The following is a 13,520-nucleotide window of genomic DNA, read 5'->3' as shown; positions in this document are numbered from 1 at the left end:
ATTCAAGATGACAGCCACATGAACATCTGAGGCACAAGCAAGCTAATTTGTGGACTGTCTAACCAATTTGAACCAAATTGGGTACAGTTGCAGTGAGTGATACATAGAAACACCTCAGCGGCATAGTTTGTGATGATGTCTTCCATCCCCATCCAAGATGGCGGACACATAAGCTTTTGAGGCGCAAGTGGACTAACTTGTGAACTGCCTAACCAATTTGAACCAAATTTGCTGCAGTTGTAGGGACACAAAGGGATGCCCAAATGGCATGGTGTGTGATGATGTCATCCACCTCAATTCAAGATTCTGAATACATAAACTTTTGAGGCACATGTGCACTAACTTGTGGACAGTCAAAAGTCACTGTCCACTAACTTGTGGAAAGTGACTTTTGAGGCACATGTGCACTAACTTGTGGACAGTCTAACTGATTAGAACCAAATTTGCTACAGCTGAATAGACACATAGGTATGCCTCAATGGTGTCGTTTGTGATGATGTCACCCACCCCGATCCAAGATGGCAGATGCATAAACTTTTGAGGCACAAGTGCACTAACTTGAGGACTGTCTAACCGATCTACCTTGTAGACCTTGATTTGCACCAAATTTAGTCCAGATGTAGAGACAGTGAAAGGAAAGTAGGCTAATTAGTTCTTACTAGAAAAACTTGTTGAAGTATTCCTGCAACTACTGAGTGTTTTTTTAACCTGTAGCTAAAAGCTGAGAGATCCTCAGACTGAAGCAGTCTGTAGTATTATGAATAAAGTTTTTCTCTTTTTTGTCCTTTGTATTTTACCTGCCTCTGAGTGGATTTCTAACTCAGGAAAGGGGTTTTTACTCTGGTGCAACACATGTCTCAGTTTGATTGCTCAGCAAACCTACCAAGTTTTCTCATCACGTGTAGGTGTGTATGTGGAGGTTTTTGCATGCTTTTCCAATAGTAATGAGAAGCAGAGTGCCCTGGGATTTCTCCCACACCCAGGAGGGATTTAACTCTGTTAAGAAGTGGGCATGGTGGCAGCAATTGAGCTACTAAAGGAACAGTTTAAGTTTAAAGGAACAGCCTTTGTTGGGAAATAATGGAGGGATGATTCAACATTTTTCTTCCCCTCAGGTGGGTTAGCTTTGAGACAAAGGCTGGGCTAAAACCATGACACAAGTGCTGTTCTTCAATTTGGGCAACCTGTTCCCAAGCAAAAAAAATTTGAAGAGAAGCAGAGTTGGTCCTTCCATGAGGCAAGGAGAGACAATTATCTCCAGCCATGGATTACTGAGGTATCCGCAGAGTAGCAAAATTCCCCTGCCACCCCTTTACTTGCTTCCCTCTGCTGCTCCCATCATCTGAACAATGCTTTTTGCTGAATATTGGCACAGTATAATGCCCTCCCCTCATTTCTTCTTCTGTTTCTTCCCGTTTCTTATAATTAGCCTAGTGGAGTAAGAGGGAGGAGGAGGAAGGGAACATGTGCATTGTATGGTTGTGGCTATTGCTACTGCAAAGGAGGAAGAGACAGAGGTGAACATGCACAGGAAATACTAAGCTTGTGGTAATTGTCTCAAACTGGTCAACTGAACAACTCCTGTCTGGAGAGATGCAAAACTGTACCTAAGGTGATAACATTTGAAAAATGTTCATTACAGTGACAACATTTGAAAAACTTCCTTCAATCTCTCACTTCCTTCCATCTCTCCTAATACGTTTGACAATTAAAAACTCTCTATTGACTTTATTGCTCTCCTCTAATTAAGGAGTTCAAGCCTGCATTGAAGCAGAAGTACTATTTCCCCACAGGTGCCACTTTCCCCTTCATCACCGTAAGAATTGTTCTATAGCTTTCCCTCTTTTGTTCTTCTTCATGCCTTCACATTGTCCAAACCACTCAACAGTGTCATTAACACCAGCTTTCAGAAAGATACAGGCAATTTTTGACAAGTCTTTAAAATGGAGCTTAAAATGGTTGGAGCAGATCAGTCATAACTGGGCACCAATAATTTTTCCATTCATTCCCCAGAAAGTGACAGAACTATTGAAAAGAATGGAATTAAATCTTAAGAGACAATACAGAAAAAGAATTAAATCTAATCTTCTTCTTAACACTATTATGAAGGTAGAACCTTTGCTGCCAAAATATAGGACAGGGATTCTGCATGATCAGAGATGTATGCATGGATACTTAGTGCAATATTTTGATCAACTTACAAGCTATTTGCGAGACTCAGAAAAAAGAAATCAATTGAAGAATATGAATAATGTGCTTATAATACTCTAGGTAAAGGAAAGAATCTCTCTGTGTATCAATATATTGTGAAAACTCCAAATTGGTCAATTAATTATTAATTTCCCCTGGGCAGATTGAAGGTCAAAAGGAGATGGTGCTGATATATCTAAATGAGGACAAGGAATGCAACCATAATGCTGCTTGGAATAAGAGTATCAACAAACTGAGAATGGCAAAATAATATTATGGTAATGAAAACCCACTATCCAAAAGTCATACACAAAATCATGCTGTGTAGCAGTTGCCTAGGTTTCTAAGAATTATTGATTATGGACTCTGATGAACAGCCGAGGAAAGACTGATATGCTGAAGCTGCCACTGGTAATTTTCTGGAGTCTAGTGAGTTTTGATCTAATTCTCGAATAAGTCACAAGCGTGAGGTGAGATTACAACTCACAAGTAATGGTTCAACCTAGCCATGAGCTAAACTGCCTATTTCTATTTCAAAACCTGGTGCAACAAAACAGATTTGTTGTGTTGGAGAAATGTAAAGCCTTCAGAACCCATCTTGGGTAAACGTAAAGCCAGTTCAGAACCAGGAGTTTTGATGGGGACTTCTCTAACATGAATTTCATGGCTTTTCCAGGGCAGAAAGCTGTGATCTCATCATATGCCTGTGGCATGCTAGAAACAGTTGTACATTCACTTGCCAGATCCATCATGCCAAGTTGGCTTTATCACACAAGTTACCAAGACATTCCACTGAACCCACCCAATGGTTATGGCATGAGAATCTGCAAACTAGGGATAAGGATTTCATGAGCGGAACCACATTTAGAAGGTCTATAGAGGAGGGGTGTGCATGGAACCGGCTGATCCGGACCGGTTTGAGTCTGAACTGGGTCAATTCGGTCCAGAACGCCCTTGAACCACACCCCAGTTTGGTCCGGGGTGAGTGTGTTAGCGAGCTTTAAAAAAAAAAAAAATCCCAAACCCACGGAGGTCCAAACCCATCCCCCACCAGCCACCTTTAGTTCTTTGGCCCTTTTAGAGACTGCCACACCTGTGCAATGGGCCTCTGCATGGCATGGTATGACTGAGGCCATGCAGGGGTCCATTGTGCAGGCACGACGGCCTCCAAAATGGCCATAGTACCTGGGGGGAAAGGTCCGAAAGGCCCATTTTGGAACTAAGGGAGGACGGTGGAGGGAGGAGGAACCTCTGCGGGACCCCCACCACCACCTCAGATAACTCACCTGAAGGGAGTAAGTTTGGTAAAATATATTAAAGTTAAAAGAAATTGCAACCCACCCCCCAACTGGCGGGGTTTGTGTGTTTTGTTGTGGGGTCAGACCAAACAGGGGGTGGTTTGGTTCAACCCCAAACAGTCAAACTGAACCGGTTCAACGTCGAATATGTTCAATGTCGAACCTGTTTGCACATCCCTACTATATGGCTGAAAATGACAATTATACATGAAGAACTCCAAAAAGAGTCTAACTCCTACCAACTTATATGTTGTTATAAACGAGGCTCTATTCATTAATGTAATCAAAGCAGCTGCAAGTCATGTAATAATAATAAATAACTTTTTTTTGTTAGCCACCCCATAACAAATTGTTTGCTGTGTGGCTCACAACAGAAGATTAAATCATACAATAAAAACACATAACACACTAAGTCATAGCAGACAAAAAAGGTAAAAATAAAATAAAAAATACAATACAAAACAGCTTTAAAACTCATTTTAAAATGAGTTAAAAATCAGAACAAATCTGAAACCCCAAATTTAAAAACCCAAATTTAAAAGCCCTGAGTGAACAAAAAGGTCAAAAAGACCTGGCATCTAAAAGAACAAAGTGATGAAACCATGTGAAACTCACTGGGGAGGCTATTCCATAAACAGGGTACAATCACCAAAAAGGCTCTCTCCCTGGTAGCCATCCACCTCACCTCATTTGGCAGGGGCACCTGGAAGATGGCCCCTGAAGAAGATTTTAAGGTACAGGTAGGGACATACGGGGCAAGGCACTCTCCCAGGTAACCCAGTCCCAAGCCATTTAGGGCTTTAAAGGTTAGAAAGGCCCAGAAATGGACTGGGAGCCAGTGCAGCTGATGAAGCACTGGCATAATATGATCAGAACATGCAGCCCCAGTTAATAATCTTGCAGCCCTATTTTATACCAGTTCCAGTTTCCAGAACATTTTGAAAGGCAGACCCACATACAACACATTGCAGTAATCTATTATTATTTATTTACACAGTCAGACAGGTGTTATTGACTGGTTTGTTTTATCCAGATATCGAGTCCTTCCCAAGGACCTGGGATGCCAGAATTTTATTGTCAATGTTGTTGCTGTTCTTACAGATATCGTCGCAGAATATAGGCTGTTCCCAGTAAAGTTGCTTTTTGTAATTGGCTGATGGTGATTTCTGTGGCCCCTATGGTGTTGAGGTGCTCTTCAAGGTCTTTTGGAACTGCACCCAGTCTTTTGGAACTGCACCTAGAACTGCCAATTACTACTGGGATTATTTTGGTCTTTTTCTTCCACAGCCTTTCAATTTCAATTTGTAGATCTTTGTATTTGGTGATTTTTTCTATTTCTTTTTCTTCTATTCTGGTATCCCCTGGTATTGCTATGTTGATTAATTTAACTTGTTTTTCTTTCTTCTCAACTACAGTTATATCTGGTGTATTGTGTGGCAGATGTTTGTCTGTTTGTAGTTGGAAGTCCCATAATATTTTTACATCTTCATTTTCTTCAACTTTTTCAATTTTATGGTCCCACCAATTTTTGGCTACAGGTAGCTTGTATTTTTTGCAGATGTTCCAGTGTATCATCCCTGCTACCTTGTCATGCTTTTGTTTGTAGTTAGTCTGTGCGATCTTTTTACAACAGCTGATTAGGTAGTCCATGGTTTCATCTGCTTCTTTACAAAGGCAGCACTTGCTGTTTGTTGTTGACTTTTCTACTTTTGCTCTTGTTGCATTTGTTCTTAGTGCCTGTTCTTGTGCAGCCAGTATTAGACCCTCTGTTTCTTTCTTCAAGTTGCCATTCTTAAGCCATTGCCAGGTCTTGGTGATCTCTGATTTTCCACTTATATGATGATGATGATGATGATGATGATGATGATGATTTTACATTTATATCTCGCTCTTCCTCCAAGGAGCCCAGAGCTGTGTACTACATACTTGAGTTTCTCTTTCACAACAACCCTGTGAAGTAGGCTAGGCTGAGAGAGAAGTGACTGGCCCAGAGTCACCCAGCTAGTATCATGACTGAATGGGGATTTGAACTCGGGTCTCCTCGGTCCTTGTCCAGCACTCTAACCACTACACCACGCTGGCTCAATCTAAGCGAGATGTTACCTGAACATGAGTAACTGTGGCCAAGCTATCTCTGTCCAGGAAAGGCTGCAGTTGGCTTATCAGCCCAAACTGATAAAAGGTGCTCCATGCTACAGAGGCCACTTGTGCCTCTAGTGACAGTGCTGGATCAATGAGCTCCCCAAGACTGCAAACCTGGTCCTTCAGGGAGAGTGTAACCCTGTCTAGAACAGGCTGAACATCATTCAACCAGGCAGAGGAACCACTGACCAACAGTACTTCAATCTTGTATGGATTGAGTCTCAGCCTATTCACCCTCATCCAGTCCATTACTGCATCCAAGCACCGGTTCAGGATAGTCACCACTTCACCTGCATCTTATGAAAAAGAGAGATACAACAGTGTGTCATCTGCGAATTGATGACACCTCAAGCTTCCTCCAAACAGTGCCTCCCAACCCAACTCAGCCAGCCTATACAAAAGGATACCATGGTCAATGGTATCAAAAGCCACTGAGAGAGCTAATAGAATTAACAGAGTTGTACTCCCACTGTCTTTCTCTCTCTCTACATAGGTCATCCCACAGGGTGACCAAAGCAGTTTCTGTTCCAAAGCCAGGCTTGAAGCCTGATTGAAATGGATTGCGATAGTCCATTTCCACTAAGAGTGTTTGGAGCTGGTCAAACACCTTGCCCTGGAAGGGAATATTGGCCACAGGCCTATGGTCATTTACATCCTCTGGGTCCAGACTGAGTTTCTTTAGGAGCAGTCGAATAATAGCTTGCTTTAATGAAGCTGGGACCACTCCTTCTTTCAATGAAGTGTTTAGAACCTGCTGGACCCACTTTCAAATCAGCATCCTCCTGTCCAGTCAAAAAAAAAAAAAAGAACTAAATCCAGAGTGTGCCCCAATTCATGTGTTGGGCCAACAACATGTTGGGATAACCCCACAGTTGTCATGGCAGCCATGAAATTCTGAGCTGCCCCAGACAAGGCAGCCTCAGCATGGATGCTGAAGTCACTCAGAACAATCATTCTGGGAGTCCTCAATGCCGAATCCGAGACTACCTCCATGAGCTCAGGCAGGGAGACAGCTGGGTAGCGAGGTAGGCAGTACACCAACAGAATCCCCACTCTGTCCCGGGAGCCCAACACCAGTTACAAACACTCTGAACTGGCAATGACTTGGACACGGGGCCTAGAGAAGAAAATAGAGCTTTTATCAAATTACAGCAACCGCCCGCCCCACTCCCCTACCCTCCAGCCTATGCTGATGCTGCACTAAATATCTAGGTGGACACATCTGGGAAAGACTAATCTCTCCCAGCCCCACCCCACCAGGTCTCTATAATACAAACCAGGTCAGTCCCTTCCTCCACAATTAAATCATGGCTAATAGAGATCTTATTCTGAACTGACCTGGCATTAAACAACAGCACCAGCAGGCCAAAAGACAGGCTGGTAAAACAGCCCAGAACCCTCCCATTATGGGAACCACCAGAAGAAGGGATAGGAATAAGATGTTGAGCCACTCCTTTCCTCTTCTGAGACCCCACACCATATGTCCCCCTACCAGTAATTGAAGCACCCCCAGCTCTCCCCAGGTTCACATTCACATTCACGCAAGATATTCCCCTCAGGGGATGAAGCCGCTCTGGGAAGAGCAGAAGGTTCCAAGTTTCCTCCCTGGCTTCTCCAATATAGGGCTGAGAGAGATTCCTGCCTGCAACCTTGGAGAAGCCGCTGCCAGTCTGTGAAGACTATACTGAGCTAGATAGACCAATGGTCTGACTCAGTATATGGCAGTTTCCTATATTCCTATGTTCCACATCCTCACTCAGGCACATAATTAAAACAACTTTAAAAAAAGTACTCCCAACCAGCAGAATGGAGCACTTGAGGTTCCCAAAGAGATTCCCAGGGGAGTGACCCCCTGTGGTGGCAAACTCACTGCTCAGGGCAGCGTACTGTTTTATACTGCCAGCCCAGGAAATGATGCAGGACCCAGCAGGAACTGCTAAATCCGCACTCTCTGGGCTTTCCTCCTGTAAGCTACAGCTCTGCCACCAACAGAGGACTACAGCAAAGTTGCCTCAGGAAATCAGGGGGTCAGCTGCTGGCACTTCCCACAAGCTCTACTCACCACCTTCCAGGGCAGGATGACACAGGATCTACAATATTTCAGTAGATCCAAGTAATCCTGAAGCTACTTACCCTAAATTTAAAGGTGCCTCACTATTCTTTCATACCAGTATCCTAAAGGGATGTGTGTATCTCAATTGTACAATCCAAGAACCCAGGCCCTAGACTTCATAGGAAGTTCTTATCGGCACCCTTCTCCAGCATCACAATCAATTGATTAGGCTCTTATAAACATGAGGTCTACTGTATGAGTTGTATGTGTATGGCTTATAATGGATTTTATTATCTTTTTCATATGGATAATTTGAGAAAGTTTTACTAGAGTATGAGATATCTGATTTATAAGAGTAATTGTTTTATAATATATGTTATATGCTGGATTAAATAAGGACCTGTACTTGAGGATTTAGACTCTATTTTGGGTTCTTCATGTTTCATTGCCATCTTTTTGGAACTTTATAAGATTTTGGTCAATATACTATATAGCTAAAATGCCATCTTTCTCCTTTCCAGAGTCCTATACATTTTATTCATATTCATAGAATTTTAAAATTGAAAGGCACCTTGGAGACCTTCTAGTCCAATCATCTGATCAGTGCAAGAAACTGCTAAAGCATCTCCGACAGGTAGCGGTCCAGCTTCTCTCTGAAAATGTCTAGAAAAAAAGAGACATCTTTTTCTAGATGTCTCTAGAAAACAGAGACATCTGTTTCTGTCTGATGCAGACTGTTCCACAGACAAACAGCTCTTCCAAATTCCTAGCCTACCTGCTTTCTTGTAATTTCAACCTCTTGATTCTAGTGCTGCCTTCAGGAGCAACAGAGATCAAATCAACCGCTCCTCCTTCTATGGCAGACCATCATAAATGTAAAGTATGCCGTTGAGTCGGTGTCAACTCTTGGTGCCTACAGAGCCCTCTGGTTATCTTTGGTAGAACAGAGGAGGGGTTTGCCATTGCCATCTCTCGTGCAGTATGAGATGATGCCTTTCAGCATCTTCCTATATAACTGCTGCCCGATATAGGTGTTTCCCATAGTCTGGGAAACTTACCAGCAGGGATTCGAACTGGCAACCTCTGGATTGCTAGTCAAGCCATTTCCCCATTGTGCCATTAGATACAGTAACCTGGATCAGAGAATGTGAAGATTCTCATGTAAACCCTAAACTTGCCAAGAGCCCAAAGCCTACAAAGTTACACTGCAGGGTAGCTACTAGCTGGACTGGATTGATGGGTCCCTTTGTTACAGCAAACTCTGATTTTGCAAAGAAAAAAGAAAAGAAGTGTGAAACATCTCATAATATGCCAACTCAGATGTATGACATCCAGTAAAATACAATTTTAACCCCTTTTATTTAATTTGAGTTGCTGCTCTCATGATCCCTGGCAAAGCAAGGGCATTTTCTCATTTGAATAAACCACCCTCAAATACTGAATGGTGGCTTACTGTAATCCTGTTTAGAGCAGAACATTTCATTCATCGCTGCCTGTCAAGTACTATGCACTCCCTTGAAGGGAAATCCTGGGACTGCAACACAATTTCACTCCATAGAATTATTATTTTTTTAAAGTATCTCACTCTAAAAGTATTTTGGATGAATTAGGCTTCCTGAGTGGAGGACAGTATATTGATTGACTCGCTGATTAAAAATATTTATGCCCTGCCCCTCAAGTTTGTTTGCTTGCTTGCTTGTTGCACTTATATGCCACCCATATAAAATCTCAGGGCAATTTACAATCCAATCAAACAACAACCCAAACCTAAAAATCATATAAACAGATTAAAATTACTATAAATAAAACTTTTAAACTTTAAAATATCACTGACTGGGGCTGCTCACAAAATTAATAAAACAGACAGAACAATAGAAAAATGACACATTAATAGAAATGAAATTTATGAATATAAAATTAACAAGATTAACTAAATCAAATTTTAAAGTAGCATGTTAAAATATGCTACTTTAATATGATATGAGCTGCAGCTAAAACATTAAAAAAATTCTTACATTATAAAATAGGGATGGAGATATCATCTATTGGGAACTAATAACAAGGTATCCTAGAGTAAAGCCAAATTACACTTGGCGCTGAAAGATCCATTGTCTGTCTTCTTTTTTTCTTTTAAAGTTATTTTCTTTTTAAGGAAATGGTGGTTTGGGGGCAACTAGCATAAAATACCATAGAAGAGCAGACCAAAAAATGGTGGACAATATTTTAGAAACTAATTTCCTATAGGTAACTCAGCACTACACTCAAACTATATATTATTTATGCTATTTATTCTTAAATGTCATCAACACACAAATCATAGGTTCATCAGAAGATATGATACATTCATAATGTATCATATGGGGCTGAAGTCATGGAAGAAATATTTTGGCTGTGATCATATTAGTTGAAAGTGGATAGTATTATCAACTGGACACCAAGAGAGGAGAAGCAAATCAACTTTTCACTTGAAGCCTGTTTTCAATCTGTCCTGAAAATATTTTAGCCATTGAAAAAATAACTCCTGTTGGATGAGATTTGGAGGAAAAAGCAAAGGGTAGTCATAGTTAGGTGCTGAGATATATCAGCACTGGTACATAAAGCAAAGTGTTTCACAACAAGTGTTATGTGTTGGAATATCAACATAGTGTGCAAATCAAAATATCATAGTCACCAACTGTGTAATGACAAATAGTGACTAAACATCATGAAGAAATCAAGACTGCATTCAAAGGGCATTTAATTATAGGAATATAGGAAGCTGCCATATACTGAGTCAGACCACTGGTCTATCTAGCACAGAATTGTCTTCACACAAACTGGCAGTGGCTTTTCCAAGGTTGCAGGCGGGAGTCTCTCTCAGCCCTATCTTGGAGAAGCCAGGGAGGGAACTTGAAACCTTCTGCTGTTCCCAGAGCGGCTCTATCCCCTGAGGGGAATATCTTACAGCGCTCACACTTCTAGTCTCCCATTGGAATGGGCATGGCAGGGCAGACCCTGCTTAGCTAAGCAGACAAGTCATACTTGCTACCACAAGACCAGCTCTCCTCTCCTAATTATGGCACTAGCCTACTTAAGTTATACTGTATTTAGTGTTAAGAATAAACATTTGACATATTATATGACATGGTGGACATGTTAAATATTTTAGTTTGGTTTCCCAAAAAACAGGGCTTGGATCCAGAGAACTGCAAGTGGTGTGCCAACTGCAGACTGCAGTTTTCTCACTAACCTCCACCATCCCTGCAAAAGCCAATTCTGAGAGCCACAGGTGGATCCAGCAGGAAATTATACGTGGTGCCACAGGATTCCCGCCTCCATAAAAGTTTCCCTCCCCCTCCCCTTATAAAAATATTGGGGCTTGGGTTTTCTCTCTCTTGCAAATGTATTCTGCCAGGGGTGTCAAACTCAAATATGGTGGTGGTGGATTCCAAAGCACCTCTCGTGGGGAGGCACACATAGTCTTGTGCCGCTTTCTGTCACCTCACTCCCACTTCGCACCACTTTTTGTCTTCCTCCTTTTCCTCTCCCCCTCTTTCTCACAGTCCCTTTCTCCCCCTCCCCTTGCCCTGCCACTTAAATTTGTTGAATGCACTAATTTTTACACTAAAATAGACTCAGGGAAATATTGAATTTTATTTTTATATTTAGAAGAAATTCTGAATTACATACCTACAAAGCTGTTACCAGACTTTGCATGGAAAATCCTGCCACTCTCCTCTCTTCCTCTTGACCTTGCACAGGTGCTGCTAGGTATTTAAAAGATCCTAAGGACCTGGCTGGAACCCACAGCCGCTCCACATTCTGATAATTAAACAATTTCATGCTCTCTAAAGATATCCAACACCCTTCTCCCCAATTGTTTACTTCACTGCTAAAAATGAATCTCCTTTTTCTTCTGCAATCAATACCCATAAATTTGAGAACCAGCATGGTGCAGTGATTAGAGTCTTAAGACTAAGACTGGAAGACTTGCATTCCCCATTCAGTCATGAAACTCACTGAGACTTTAGGTGAGACACTCTCTTCCTCCAAACCTGCCTCACAGGATTGTTGTGAAGATAAAAGTATGGAGAAAGAACATGTATGATTTGGAAGAAGAACAGGATGTGTGTCATAAGAAAAGATATGCATATGGGTCTACAACATATACATATTTATGTTGACTTTCAGCCACATGCACTCCATTCCTAAGCATGTAAACTCAGAAGCAAATTCAAATAACATTTTTTACACTTATCACAGCATCAAGCAGCAAGCAATTCGAGCCCTTCTATGAACAACATTTAAGCAAAAAGCACATGTGACTATAGTGTATGTCTATACACAACAGAAGGAAAAGTCAGTTTTATTTCAAATTGGGCAGCAGAATACCATATATGACTCCAATTTCTTAGGATTTAAAGACAAGCAAACATTTCAAGGGCAAGGGAGCTGTGATCTGATTTGCAAAGCCTTATTTTGAAGCCAGTGTATAAAAACATACTTTTGTTGCAGGGGGGAAAATGCTTAATATTCATTTTAGCAATCTGTGAAGCTACTTTCAAAAAGCTGGGATACTTTAGACCACTACAAGCTTATTAAAAAGAAAATACATAAATAATTTTTATAGGAGCTACTGTTACAAGCAGAAAGCAAAATCAAATAATAATTATTATAAGGAGAAACATGTTGTGAAATAAACTTTTTCTCATATATTTTTCTATTAAAGGCATTTTGAGAACTTAGTTGCTAAGAAGCAGCATATAAATATTTTTAATAATAAATGTAAGGGAAAGACACAAAGGGATACACACATACACAGACGAGATTAGAGCTATAAGTAGTTTAGTATCTTCAAACCCAACAACATGATAAACCAAAAGGCAGGAACATAAACAAAAACAAAGCATTTTTTTCTTCCCTCAATCTTTTTAACGTTTTTAATTCTTTTGTACTGACTTCACAAGAAGGTATATTGTTGGGCTGGGAAGGATTTTTCTTACAAGTGTGTACTAGAACAGTTTTGGCTTATACTTGGCACCTTGCTGAACTACTTTGAAAATGATTATTTTTAATTAGAAAAAGTTTAAAACTAACTCTCTCTCTCTCTCTCTCTCTCTCTCTCTCTCTCTCTCACACACACACACACACACACACACACACACACTTTCAAATCAGGGAGGGAAGCGGGGGGAGATACACAAGCAAACTGGCTTTCAAATGCACATGGGCACATACAAGTATTTAAGCTGGGAGGGAAGAAACACATACACACAACTGGAGGTTTTCAAGTGGGGATGGGACTTCTCTCACATGTGTGCACACACAGTTCATACTGGGTAGGGGGTGGGAAGGAGACACAGTGGCTTGAGCAAGGGGAACAAATCACACCTGAATAAAACAAAGAGACAAGGGTTGGTGTTTTTTTTTGGTTTTTTTAAAATGTTTCATTTTGTCTGAGGGAGACAAGCCCACCAGCCAGCTTCCACCTCCCATTCAGCTTCTCCTCATGGCTTCCGTGATCTAAAATTTCATTCAAATGCCAAGTGGAGGAGAAGCACAAGACTGCAGGTGAATGAATCGGGGGAACAAATTAGGCTGCTGCTGCTCCTGCTGAAGGATAGAAGGACTAGCAGCGGGGAGGGAAGTTAACCCTTTTTTGACACTGCTGCTGCTGCTGGTATTGCTAATCTCAATCCAAATTCACAGGGCGTATAACTACATCCTTGCACACACACCCGATCTGCCCCTGCTGAGAGCTAAGGGAATCTCAGGAAAACTGTGGCATATAGCATGGAGGGATTCATGATGGAGGGATAAGTCAACAGAAATCCCACCCCCTAGTTTAAGTGAAAACA

This window comes from Hemicordylus capensis, chromosome 2 (genome assembly GCF_027244095.1).
Source record: "Hemicordylus capensis ecotype Gifberg chromosome 2, rHemCap1.1.pri, whole genome shotgun sequence".
Taxonomy (NCBI): Eukaryota; Metazoa; Chordata; class Lepidosauria; order Squamata; family Cordylidae; genus Hemicordylus; species Hemicordylus capensis.
Note: the sequence above shows the minus strand (reverse complement) of the source record.